The sequence below is a fragment of the Gopherus flavomarginatus genome, chromosome 3 (genome assembly GCF_025201925.1).
Source record: "Gopherus flavomarginatus isolate rGopFla2 chromosome 3, rGopFla2.mat.asm, whole genome shotgun sequence".
Lineage (NCBI taxonomy): Eukaryota > Metazoa > Chordata > Testudines > Testudinidae > Gopherus > Gopherus flavomarginatus.
The window spans coordinates 191568210-191581600 of record NC_066619.1 but is presented as its reverse complement, the minus strand read 5'-3'; positions in this window follow the sequence as shown (position 1 = coordinate 191581600).

Genomic DNA, 13391 nt, shown 5'->3' with positions numbered 1-13391 from the left:
AACTACCGCAAAAGCTGTGTTATCCAGCACTTTACTAACCGGAAAGCTCTCTTAACTGGCATTTTTATTATCTCCCAATACAAATCTTCCATCTAGTAACTGAGACTAGTATACTACCCAGGTGTTTATGCAATTACACATTCTGCACTCTTCTTTTATGTAAAAGAGGGAGAAGAAAAGTAAGGAAGCTGATATCAGGATTTAAAAAACAGCTTCCAGGGGGTGTCAAAGGGTCGATCATTAAAGAGTCATCTCAATCTCTGCAATGATTGATGTTGATAATGATGACCCTGAGGCACTGCAAGATCCTGAAGTGCCTTCTGAATCATCAAATAAGAATAAATTATGTTCAGTATAGTTTTAGTGATCTGGGTGTACGCCACACGCTGCCCATAGTGAAAATGTAGTGTCGTAAGATAACCTACTGTACAGAAAACTTTACATGTATACACCTAAGTGCTTCATGAAACCAACCACTCTGCAGTGCAGACCTACTACTGGATTGGTGAGTACCTGTATACTATTTTATACTTAGTCATTTTATTGTATTCTAATTCTTTGAACATTGGTATTCCTTGGTAAGTATAACTCTTAGTTAACTGGAGTATTTGATTAACCAGCATGTCCCATTCCCCCAATATGCCGCATACCAAAGCTTTTACTGTATTTAAAAGAAATGCTCAATATTAGTCAGTAACTGTTCAGGATTCACAAATGCCCAAATTACAAAAAAGAGAAATATAAAGAGTTAAACTGCAACATAAAATCCTGCTGATGATAGCTCATCTCAATTGATTGGCCTCTTACAGTTGGAATGGCTACTTCTACCTTTTCATGTTCTCTGTATGTATAAATATCTTCTTTCTGTGTGTTCCATTCTATGCATCCGAGATGCTGAAATAAATTTGTTAATCTCTAAGGTGCTACAAGTCCTCCTGTTCTTAATTCTTAATGTCATTAAGGCTCTAAGATGGCTGGACTGTGTAATATTGTATATGTTTGCATTTCCAAGTACCCTTACTTACCCTTTATAAATACAGATCATAAATGTCATTAGTAATTAACTTCATAACTTTATCATCATATTTCTTATTGAAGATTGATCTTAAAAGTTAGGTGAAATATGCAGGTGGTGGTGGTAGTAGTATCCATTTTTACTGGTGATACGGGCAGAACAGTAGTTCCTAAACTACCCTTATCTCAGCTCTTGGCATAGGGGATGTTATGTAGAAGAGCCTTGAGAATTTCTCCACTGATGTCCAGTTAGGCCAGGATTTCACCCTTTAGCAATTAGAAAGCTGTGCAGAAACTTGGAATGATAAAAGTAATCTCAGAAGAGAGGAGTTAACCATGGACAGAAAGGAAATGAATCAGTAAAAGCTTCATATTAGGTTATGTCTCTACCAGGTATATTATGTACAGCCATATATGTACTACACACATGTAGTGTTTAACCTTCAACTATTGCATTTGAGTATCAGACGGGTAGCCGTGTTAGTCAGGATCTGTAAAAGCAGCAAAGAATCCTGTGGCACCTTATAGACTAACAGACGTTTTGGAGCATGAGCTTTCGTGGGTGAATACCCACTTCGTCAGATGCATGTAGTGGAAATTTCCAGGGGCAGGTATATATATGCACGCAAGCTAGAGATAATGAGGTAGTTCAATCAGGGAGGATGAGGCCTTGTTCTAGCAGTTGAGGTGTGAAAACCAAGGGAGGAGAAACTGGTTTTGTAATTGGCAAGCCATTCACAGTCTTTGTTTAATCCTGAGCTGATGTTGTCAAATTTGCAGATGAACTGAAGCTCAGCAGTTTCTCTTTGAAGTCTGGTCCTGAAGTTTTTTTGCTGCAGGATGGCCACCTTAAGGTCTGCTATAGTGTGGCCAGGGAGGTTGAAGTGTTCTCCTACAGGTTTTTGTATATTGCCATTCCTAATATCTGATTTGTGTCCGTTTGGCCGATGTACATAGCAGAGGGGCATTGCTGGCATATGATGGCATATATTACATTGGTGCACGTGCAGGTGAATGAACCGGTGATGGTGTGGCTGATCTGGTTAGGTCCTGTGATGGTGTCGCTGGTATAGATATGTGGGCAGAGTTGGCATTGAGGTTTGTTGCATGGATTGGTTCCTGAGCTAGAGTTACTATGGTGCGGTGTGCAGTTGCTGGTGAGAATATGTTTCAGGTTGGCAGGTGGCCTGTGGGCGAGGACTGGCCTGCCACCCAAGGCCTGTGAAAGTGTGGGATCATTGTCCAGGATGGGTTGTAGATCCCTGATGATGCGTTGGAGAGGTTTTAGCTGGGGACTGTATGTGATGGCCAATGGAGTCCTGTTGGTTTCTTTCTTGGGTTTGTCTTGCAGTAGGAGGCTTCTGGGTACACGTCTGGCTCTGTTGATCTGTTTCCTTATTTCCTCGTGCGGGTATTGTAGTTTTGAGAATGCTTGGTGGAGATTTTGTAGGTGTTGGACTCTGTCTGAGGGGTTAGAGCAGCGGTTGTACCTCAGTGCTTGGCTGTAGACAATGGATCGTGTGATGTGCCCAGGATGGAAGCTGGAGGCATGAAGGTAGGCATAGCGGTCGGTAGATTTTCGGTATAGGGTGGTGGTAATGTGACCATCACTTATTTGCACCGTGGTGTCTAGGAAGTGGACCTCCCGTGTAGATTGGTCCAGGCTGAGGTTGATGGTGGGGTGGAAGCTGTTGAAATCGTGGTGGAATTTTTCCAGAGACTCCTTCCCATGGGTCCAGATGATGAAGATGTCATCAACGTAGCCGAGGTAGAGAAGGGGCGTGAGTGGACGAGAGCCGAGGAAGCGTTGTTCCAGGTCGGCCATAAAAATATTGGCATATTGTGGGGCCATGAGGGTGCCCATAGCGGTGCCCCGGATCTGGAGATATAGATTGTCATCAAATTTGAAATAGTTGTGTATGAGGATAAAGGCACAGAGCTCAGTAGCCACTTGTGCTGTGGCATCATCAGGGATACTGTTCCTGACAGCTTGTATTCCATCTGTGTGTGGGATGTTCGTGTAGAGAGCCTCTACATCCATGGTGGCTAGGATGGTGTTTTCTGGAAGGTCACCAATGCATTGTAGTTTCCTTTCCTGGTTGTTACTTACAAGTAGAAATATGAGAGACTTGTTCAGAAAGATTTGGAGAACATGGATTGATGTCCGGTCCCTCTTAGTCCCAAGAGCAAACCACCCCCCAAAACAAAGACCACATAAACAAAAGCCTTGTCCCTCCTCCCTCCAAGATTTGAAAGTATCTTGTTCCCTTATTGCTCCTTTGAGTCAAGTGTCAGCCAGGTTACCTGAGCTTCTTAACCCTTTATAGGTAAAAGGATTTTGGTGTCGCTGGCCAGGAGGGATTTTATAGTGTTGTACAAAGGAGGGTTGTTATCCTTCCCTTTATAGTTATGACACAAGTGTAACCCTTCTGCCCGTCAAAGTTGGCAGCAACAAGGGCCTGGTTCAGTATCTAGGGGTTCCGTTTCAATAACACAATACAAAACCATCTTGAGCCCCCACTAAGTGACCTGGGACAATTACATACTACCCTCCTGGGCGCCTCTAAGAGGCAATACTGCCCCTCTCACAAGTACAGAGTCTGAGTATAGCAAAAGCCTTTAAATAAAGGAGGGAAACAATGCTGCATTATATTAGGGAAACACCACAAACAAGATTCAAAACACAAACCATGAGCAAAAGACTCACCCTCAAACAAGCTTGGCAGTGTTCTTTTCCCCTCAGGATCTTGAGTCCAGCAACCCAACAGTCACTCCACCCACAGTTTTTGACCTTGGTCAGTGCAGCCCCTAGAGTTCAGAAGTTCAACTGCAGAGTTTACCTCTCAGCCTGGGTAAAAGTGGAGGAGGGCATGGGGGGGTCGGCATCTTACATGCTCTGCTGCTCGGGTTGACGTCCAAGTGCCATGCATCAACATGGGGTTCTGCTGTAATCTTCACCGCCAGCTGCACCTCCCTCTAGCTGCCCTGCTATCTGCTCCACTCTCTGCTAGCCACTCTGCTATCCACTCTGCCAGCCACCCTGCTACATGCTCTGCTCCATTCCACTCTCCGCACTTCTCCTCTAGCCATCCTGCTAGCCACTTTGCTCTGCTTTTGGCGCCTCTCCGCTAGCCATCCTGCTAACCACCCAGCAACTTGTCTTCAGGTTCCCCCCTACTTAACACAGCTCTCAGTGCACTTAGTAACCTCAGCTCTTTAGTGACTTCAGCTGGTAATAGGGGAGCCTCAGTGCTGGTGCACCACTAACTCAAAGTAGGTTTAATACTTAGACCTAGGTATCAGAGATTTCAGCTCTGCAGCATGTAACAAGACTCCTAACAGAGTCAAAATTAGCTCTGTTATTACATGGTGGAGAAAGGAGCAGTCAAAGTAGTGTTTAGGACCCTCAGAAGGGGACCCACACTACCAGGTACACATACCCATCCCCAGCCTCTCTCAAGTCACTGGGGTTTGGAACCCATGTCCCTTGCCTAGCGAGTGCTGCTTAGTTGAGGGCGAGTCCCCCCATCATAAAATGCCAAGTATAGTTATACTGTCCTTGATTCACATAACCAGGCTAACAACTTTTTATTACTCTTGCCTCAATAACAAAGAGACTGGGGATCCCACAGCATTTGGGCAAGCAGTCCATCATGCTAGGCAGGGTGGGTGTGCCCATGCAAATAAGATCAGCCCCTGAAGTCCTTTTCTACAGCTCACCACCAAATGTCAGGGTAGGGCTCATTGTGACTCTGTTTACACAAAAGTACAAGCAGAATTAACATTTCTGTGACCAAGGCAAACCAAGTCATAAGGATGCAAGTTAATTGGGCTCAAATGTTTTCCCCAGAATTAATTTCCCTGTTAAGTATCTATAAGGGGGGAGGAAGGAGTAGGAATGAGACTTTGCTCCATAGTTAGAGTCTTGAGCAGAGCCCTGCAAGTTTGATAGTTTAAAGATATATATTGAAGATTAGCTATTATAAAGTATTGTGACAAATGTGCATGATAAGCGATTCTAAAGATAGTGATCTGACTAGAGATGCAAGGTAAGAACAGTAAACTAGAGGGCGGGGATAAAGTTGCAGATATAGAAAGATAAAACAGCTATCCATAGAAGCAAAATCTGGAAAGTAGAGGTAGAAGCTTGTTGATTTGTGGAGTCTGGCAATGGAGTTATATGGATTTACAACCGATGAGAATCTGTCCCAGTCTGTATGAGTGGGGATGGGTGCTGTTAACATGGAAAGATCTTGAGGAGAGGGTTGTTATACAATAGGCAAAGAACCTTACACTGCCACTTTCTATCATTTTATTAAGAGCTGAACTTCACTTTAAGTAGTAAACATTGTTTGTTTCTACATGTGAATTAATGGAAATGCAATCAAACATGCCAAGTGCATGTGCATACAATTAAAGTACCTGAAGAAACCCCACTATCTGTTACAGCAGGGCTACACAGGCATAAGAGGAATAATTTAGTCCAATTATTAATATGTAAAGAATAACTAATCCACACAATAAATTATATTGTCTCCCTAACTTCATATTCTAAATAATAAATGGATGTGCATGTTGCCTTCAATATAACTTGTCACAAACTCCATATAATTGAGTTGAGTTAAGGTAATTTGGTATTATTTTATTAGTGTAACAACCATAAATATTGTCACAACAAGATCTTACAATGTGGACAAGGCAAAACACCACATTTATTGTAAATACAGAGAGAGTGAGAAATCAGGATATGCAATTCAATATTATTTCACTACCATTCCTTATCCATTCACACATTCATTCATACAAGTTCTGCAGAGTTGTTATAGTTACCAGCCTAGAGGTTGCTCATGGCAGAGTACTGGCCAAGTAGTCTGCACATGATGGTGGAGCAGAGTCCTTGTCAGATGGGCATCCGATGCTCCTGGAGTGTGGTTGCAGGACCGGAATCAAAATGTTCAGTCTTCAGAATCTGTTCTTATAGGATTTTGTCCTTATACCAGTCTTTGGGAATTGCTTCATCCTGCTGATGTTTGTTTGAGGCGATTATCTGAATGTCTGAGTGTTATTTTGTTCTTTGGAGTCTTCAGCCCTCCATCCAGGGGGTCACTTGGGTGGATTCCGGCTTGCCCTCCGGGGATCATCCAGTTATCTCAAGTCTGTGCATTCTTCGACCAATAAAGACTGAAGTTGTAATTCTTAGGCTGGCACTTCTCTGACCATTCATTCTTTATCTAAATCAATTCATCCTTTATCTAAATCAAGCATCCATTCACATACTTCCTCTATTTTAACATATATTTATCACTTAGTACTTTACTATTTCTTAACTTCTAGCAACTCTCAGGATGTTGCAAATCTACTTAAACTTTAATATACATAGCAAACAAGTTAAAAGCTGTGTTCTGTTTTGAAGAATAATTATAGTTGTTTTGCAAAGCCTGATTCCTTTTCGAGAACAGACTTTCTGTCTTAGGATGTGTTAACACAATTAACAGTTTGGCCTTGCATGTTTCTCACAGAGAGGGAGAGAGACAGAAATGGAAAAAGCAAGAGGCCTAAACTGTGGGGAATTCAATTGAATTCAATCTTACTCCTTGTCTCTCTTGGCCTCAGACTTGTTATACACATACACTTTATGGTTCTAATACAGAAATTCCCTGATATGGTCCAATGACGTAACAGTATCCTCCCAATCACTCAGCTGCTCCTAGAAGCTAAGGGCCAATTAGATGATTTTTGCCTCTGAGATCTCATAATCATTTGTTGACATTAAATGATTCATCTAAACATATTCAACTGTTTTCTCTCATGAAAAAAATCATCCTTTTCTTATGAATTAAGTGGTTAATTAGAGCTCAAGAAGTTTACAGCAACCAACATCTGAATTATACTCCACTTCAAAACATGAACACTTAATTTGAAACACTGCTGAATTTCAGGCTTTTTTTATTTTAAACGTGTCACAAATATACTATTTTACACTAATAGGACCAGGTTGTCCTATGTGACTGTTTTGTGCTACACCCTCAGCTCAATGTGACCCAATGCCGGCATTCAGCCAAGCAAAGGTCACCCTAGTGCAAAATATCCCATAGTGCTACAGAATCAACAGAAGGCTTTTTCAGCCCTCACCATGCCTGCTAACAGGGAAAAGTGTCATAGAAGAAAAAAAAAAGTCAGGGACAGACTGATCACCAGTTTCAACACCATTAACGGCTGTAAATTAGACAAGCCCTCATGCTACTCAGAAGAGACTGACCAGTTTATGCTTTTGAATAGTTGAGGTATAGCCATCTGGTCAAGAATGTGTAAAATTATTTACACAATGTGATCCCATAGGTGACAGTGGCAGGGGAGGGGGAGAATCTATTCCTCTAACTTTGCCAGATCTTTTAAAACTTTGGTATCAGATTGTCTCAAAAACTGCTGTGAGAGTTTACAGGAATTAATAGTTCTCTACTCTCATTCTTTGTCCTAACAGATTTTCATTCAATTGTTATTTAACAGGCTGTCATAAACAGATAGTTAAGGGTTAATGTCTCTTTTACCTGTAAAGGGTTAAGAAGCTCAGTGAACCTGGCTGACACCTGACCAGAGGACCAATAGGGGGACAAGATACTTTCAAATCTTGGTGGAGGGAAGTCTTTGTTTGTGTTTTTTTTTTTTTGTTCGTTGTTCGCTCTTGGGGCTAAGAGGGACCAGACGTACACTCAGGCTTTCTCAATCTTTCTGAATCAGTCTTTCATGTTTCAAATTTGTAAGTAATAGCCAGGCAAGGCAGATTAGTCTTATGTTTGTTTTCTTAGCTTGTAAATGTGTCTTTTTGCTGGAAGGATTTTTACCTCTGTTTGCTGTAACTTTGAATCTAAGGCTAGGGGGGAGTCCCTCTGGTCTACATGAAACTGAATACCCTGTAAAGCATTTTCCATCCAGATTTTACAGAGGTAATTTTTACCTTCTCTTCCTTTAATTAAAAGCTTTCTTTTTAATAACCTGATTGATTTTTCCTTGTTTTAAAATCCAAGGGTTTGAGTCTGAACTCACCAGGGATTGGTAAGGGGAAAGAAGGGGGTATGGTTAATTCCTCCTTGTTTTAAGATCCAAGGAGTTTGGATGGGTGTGAAGCCTCTCAAGGCAACTCAGGGAGGGGAAATACTGGGGAGAAAAGGAGGAGGATGGTTAATTTCTCCTTGTTTTAAGACCCAAGGGGTTTGGGTCAGGGTTCCCCATGGAAGGTTTTGGGGGAACAGAAAGTATGCCAGACACTAAATTCTGGCTGGTGGCAGCATAGACTCATAGACTCCAGGACTGGAAGGGACCTCGAGAGGTCATCGAGTCCAGTCCCCTGCCCTCATGGCAGGACCAAATACTGTCTAGACCATCCCTAATAGACATTTATCTAATCTACTCTTAAATATCTCCAGAGATGGAGATTCCACAACTTCCCTAGGCAATCTAGGCATACCAGATTTAAACTAGTAATTAAGCTTAAAAGTGTTCATGCAGGTCCCCACTTTTTGTATCCTAAAGTTCAAAGTGACATACAGGAATTAATAGTTTTCTACTCTCATTCTTTGTCCTAACAGATTTTCCTTCAATTGTTATTTAACAGGCACAGAACAGATACTAAGGAAGTATATAGACTAGTGATGGCTTAACCTTAGGAAATTTGCAGTTAGTCTGGTTCAGGTAAGCATCCAGATATTTGCATGGTAGTCTGAAGATTATTTATGGTAATCTCCATAATTGGGTTGTAAATCTCAAAAAACGATTCTTAAAGATTTTCACATCTGCTATCTCTCATCATGTATATTTTGCATGCTTGAAGTTAATGATTCAAGATGGATTAAATAATGCCATTTGAGCCTATTATTTAATAAAGATTAACAATCTGAGGTTAGAACATCCCTATATAGAAAGAATAGATTATCACCTTTGGTGCAAGGCAAACAGCTGCTTTTGTGTCTCTCTCCTATAAGTGATGGGATGTAGGCAGTTTGTAGTCCCTGAACTAACTTTCATACTGTAGGAGATTTTAAAAAAAGTTTTGGAAGAAAAATTGCTTTCGCACAATTTAACACTGTTCTGGTTTTGACTTTTTAATTTTACCTAATTGCTTTTGGAATTTTATGGTACTTTAGATTACATGATTGATAAGCTAAAGGGGATTCTAATACAGTCATTATTACTGAGAGCTGTGACAACCAGCAGTTCTTACTGACTCAAAAACATATTTCAATAGATCCCTCCCTACTTCATGCATTACAGAAAATATCTGCAATAACAAGTACACAAAGCATAATTAAATCATAGGCACTCTTTATCAATCACCTAGTCTTGTTTATACCATACTACTGTCACTTCTTTAGCGGTTTGAGGGGTTTTTCCCTAGACATTTATATTGCCATAGCAGGGCCGCCCAGATGGCAAGAGGGGCAATTTGCCCCAGGCTCCAGGTCCCACAGGGGCCCCCACGAGAATTTTTTGGGGCTTCTGGAGCAGGGTCCTTCACTCGCTGCAGGGGGGGCCAGAAAACTCTTGCGGGGCCCGGGCCCCCAGAGCTTCTTCCACTCCTAGTCTTCGCTGGCAGGGGGTCCTTCCGCTCCAGGGCAGAAGGACCTCCTGCTGGCAAATTACAGCCAAAGTGGGACCTGCCGCCGAAGTGCAGCCAGGTCTTCGGTGGTAATTCGGCAGCGGGGGGCCCTTCTGTTCCAGGACCCACCGCCAAAGTGCCCCGAAGACCCGCGGCGGGGGCCCTCGCCACCGAATTACCACCGAAGACCTGGCTGCACTTCGAAGACCCCAGGCCCCCAGTATCCTCTGGGTAGCCCTGTCCCATAGACTTGGAGGCACCAGCAGGAATGAAATACAGACCAATACTTGAACACATGAAGTTCTAAATACTGGCCACTCACTGGTTAAGAGCCAATAATCTGGGCCTTAGAATTAAGACACAATCTTTGTTAATATGTAAGCAGAGTCAGGATGAGCTCTACCCTGACATCTGGTGGTGAATTATGGGGAATGTGGAAAGGAATTTTAGGTATTTGCATTGGCACACCAATCCCACCTAGCATAGCCCACGGCACCCTGGGATGGTGATTTTGACAGCTCTAGGATCCCCAATTTCTTTGTTATTGGAGCAGGAGGAATAAAGTGTTGTCACCCTGATTATGTGAATGAAGAAGTATGAGACTGCTTTATGACAGAGATGTCTCAATATCAATTAAGAATCACTTGCCAGACAAGGGACATGGGTGCCAAAACCCATCGAAATGAGAAAGGTTGGGGACTGATGTGTGTACCTGATGGTATGGGCCCCTTTTGAGGGCTGGAACACCAATTGCACATCCTTCTCTTTCCACTGTTGAAGAGTAGAGCTAATTTTGATTCCATTAGGAGTTCGTCTAGAGGCTGCTGAGCTGAATTCAGGTTGGGCCAATGGTGCACCAGCACCGGGGCTCCCCTACTACAAGCTGAAATCACTAAAAGAGCTAAGCTTTCTGAGCTGAGATCATTGAGTGCTGTGTTAACTAGTGGGGGAGCCTGAAGATCTATCGCTAAGCGGCTGGCAGAGCGAAGCAGTTTGCAGCATGTTGGAGCAGCCCATGGAACAGTAAGCAGAGTGGAGCGGTTTGCGGGCACAGCTGGAGTGGCTCATGGGTCGGCTGGAGGAGCGGCACAGCTGGTGTAGTGGAGCTGGTCGTGGTGAAGGCTGCAGCAGAACTCCACGGAGAGGCAGAGCAGTTGACCCTGGCCCATGTAAGGTACCCCTTAATACCCTGTGTGTGCCCCCCCTCCATTTCCACCTAGGCTGAGGGGTGTAAAACTCTGCAGATAAACTTTTGAACTCTGGGGTGGCACTGACCAGAGACTTTCGGGTTCTTGGACTTTGGGGTGATTGGACTTAAGACCCTAAGGGGGAAAGGACATTGCCAAACATACTTGGAGGTGGGTTTTTGCTTATAGTTTGTGTTATGATCCTGTTTCTGGTGTTCTTCCAACGTGATGCCGCATAGTTTCCCTCCTTTATTAAAAGGATTTTGCTACACTCAGACTCCATGCTTGCAAATGGGGAAGTATTGCCTCCTAGAGGCACCCAGGGGGGTGGTAGGTAATTGTCCCAGGTCACTGCGTGGGGGCTCGAGCCGGTTTTGCATTGTGTTATTGAAACGGAACCCCTGGATACTGAACCCGGCCCTTGTTGCTGCCAACTCAGAGGGGCAGAAAGGTTACAAATATGGTGAAAGATTCTAGGAGAATAGTTAATGTACAAATGAATTTAACATCCAAGAAGAAAGGGTTAATATTTACTAAAATGTACTAACAGATATAAACAAAAGAGCCTTTCTTGTGGTGTTCTCTCTTCCCGCATCTTTGTCTTCTCTCTCTCTCTCTCTCTCTCTCTCTCTGCCCCCTCTCCAAAACTTCCTTCAGAAGAGGGATAGCAAAACACTATATGAGGTCTAGCTGTGATAACATTAGAGGAAAACATTAATTAGTCTCTGCCTCTGGTTACTATCTGAAGATTTCAATCATTGCTCATGCTTGTTTTATATAGCTAGTCTGCCACCTCTAACATGGGCTTGCTTGTATGACAAGAAATATTACTGAAGTTGAAGAAATCCCACATTGGCCATGTAATCGAAATAAAAGTGTAGCAGTAGCAGGTCAATATTTTTAATTGAATTAACTGAGCTTTAATTACATCTTTGTCAGAATGAAGGTAGATCCAGCCACTTGAGGGATTATATCCTTAACATGTAATATATATCCAGGTAAAGTTACCAGTGTCGGTGGGAGCCTTTTATACAGTGTCTATGTACAGTCAGTACACAATCAGTTATCCTATTTTCAAAGACAGAATTCATAATGAAATCAAAAGGGCTAGAAAGAAACAAAATAGTAGCAAAAATCCATTCAGTGAACTCAATACCAGAGCTGGGCAACGTTTTTTGGTCAAACTGTGTTTTCACTGAAAAATGCAGGTTTAGATCAATTTAGCGAATTGTTCAGTTGGGGGAAAAAACAGAAGTATTAAAGTATTGAAATATTTCACTTCAATATTTCTGAAATGAAACTTTTTAATTGCTAGGGTAGATTCCAAATTGGTCTTAGTTGCCATTCACAAAACCAGAGAGGAGTAGTGCCTGTACTACTACTCAATGGCTCAGTGCTTAGGGACCAATGTTATGTTTTAGATTTGGATTTATAATTAACTTTAAGATTGAGGTGGAGAATTTGGTGCCAATGTACATATGCACAATATAATGGCTACCATTATATGTCAATATTTACCCACAGTTAGTAGACCACAATATTTGATATACAACAGTTATTTACTATTCTGCCTGTAGGGAAACATTTCAGATATTGTAACTCTTGACTACAACTTGTTAGAGAAGGGAGTTTTCATTTCAAAATCCTTTGTCAATGTTGTGTTTCATTCAGCATCAGAACACACTGCCATCTTTGTGGAACTTGGAGGGGAGGGATAGCTCAGTGGGTTGAGCATTGGCCTTCTAAACCCAGGGTTATGAGTTCAATCCTTGAGAAGGCCATTTAGGGAACTGGAGTAAAAATCTGTCTGGGAATTGGTCTTGCTTTGAGCAGGTGGTTGGACTAGATGACCTCCTGAGGTCCCTTCCAACTCTGATATTCTATGAAAATGGAAAAATCCATTTTCAGGCTCACCCTCTAGATAGCTGGGCAGCAGGCAATGTACCCAGATGGCTGGCAAGCAGGCTATCAGGAAAACAATCAGGGAGAGAGGCCAATCTACCTGGTTTTCACTGATAGTTTCAACAAAACTGATATGCTGTTATGGAATGTTTTGTTTCCATCAAATCAACATTTTCTGGGGGAAAACAGTTCCATTGGAAAATTTTTGACTAGCTCTACTCTTGAAAAATAAACTACTTTTAATGGCAACCACTGTTTTTGTTTTTATTAAATCTGAATAAGCTACCAGTCCCTGAAGTTGCATAACTGGCTATACAGACTATCTTCCGAACCACAAAAAATATTTTGTGATTATATAGTTTAATTGCTTTTTAACAGTTTCATGAAGCACTTAAATTTTGACAAAGGAAGTTAACAAGTGGTTGACAGCACCTAAAACTCCCATCCTCTGATTATATTTTTGACAGTCTCTTGATCACCTCATGTTGTTTGTAACAGTTATATTAAACTACATGACTGAGATAATATGTCAACATAAAAAATACAGTTACTTACATGGCAGTAAAATAAGTAGTGTCCTGCACTGATATACATTTTGTATCTCATCTGTTCCAAGATCTGCAAAAATGGTCTGCAGATACAAAGAAGATATCCGTGGATAAGCTATGCTGTTCTGACTATTTCAGTATTCTATA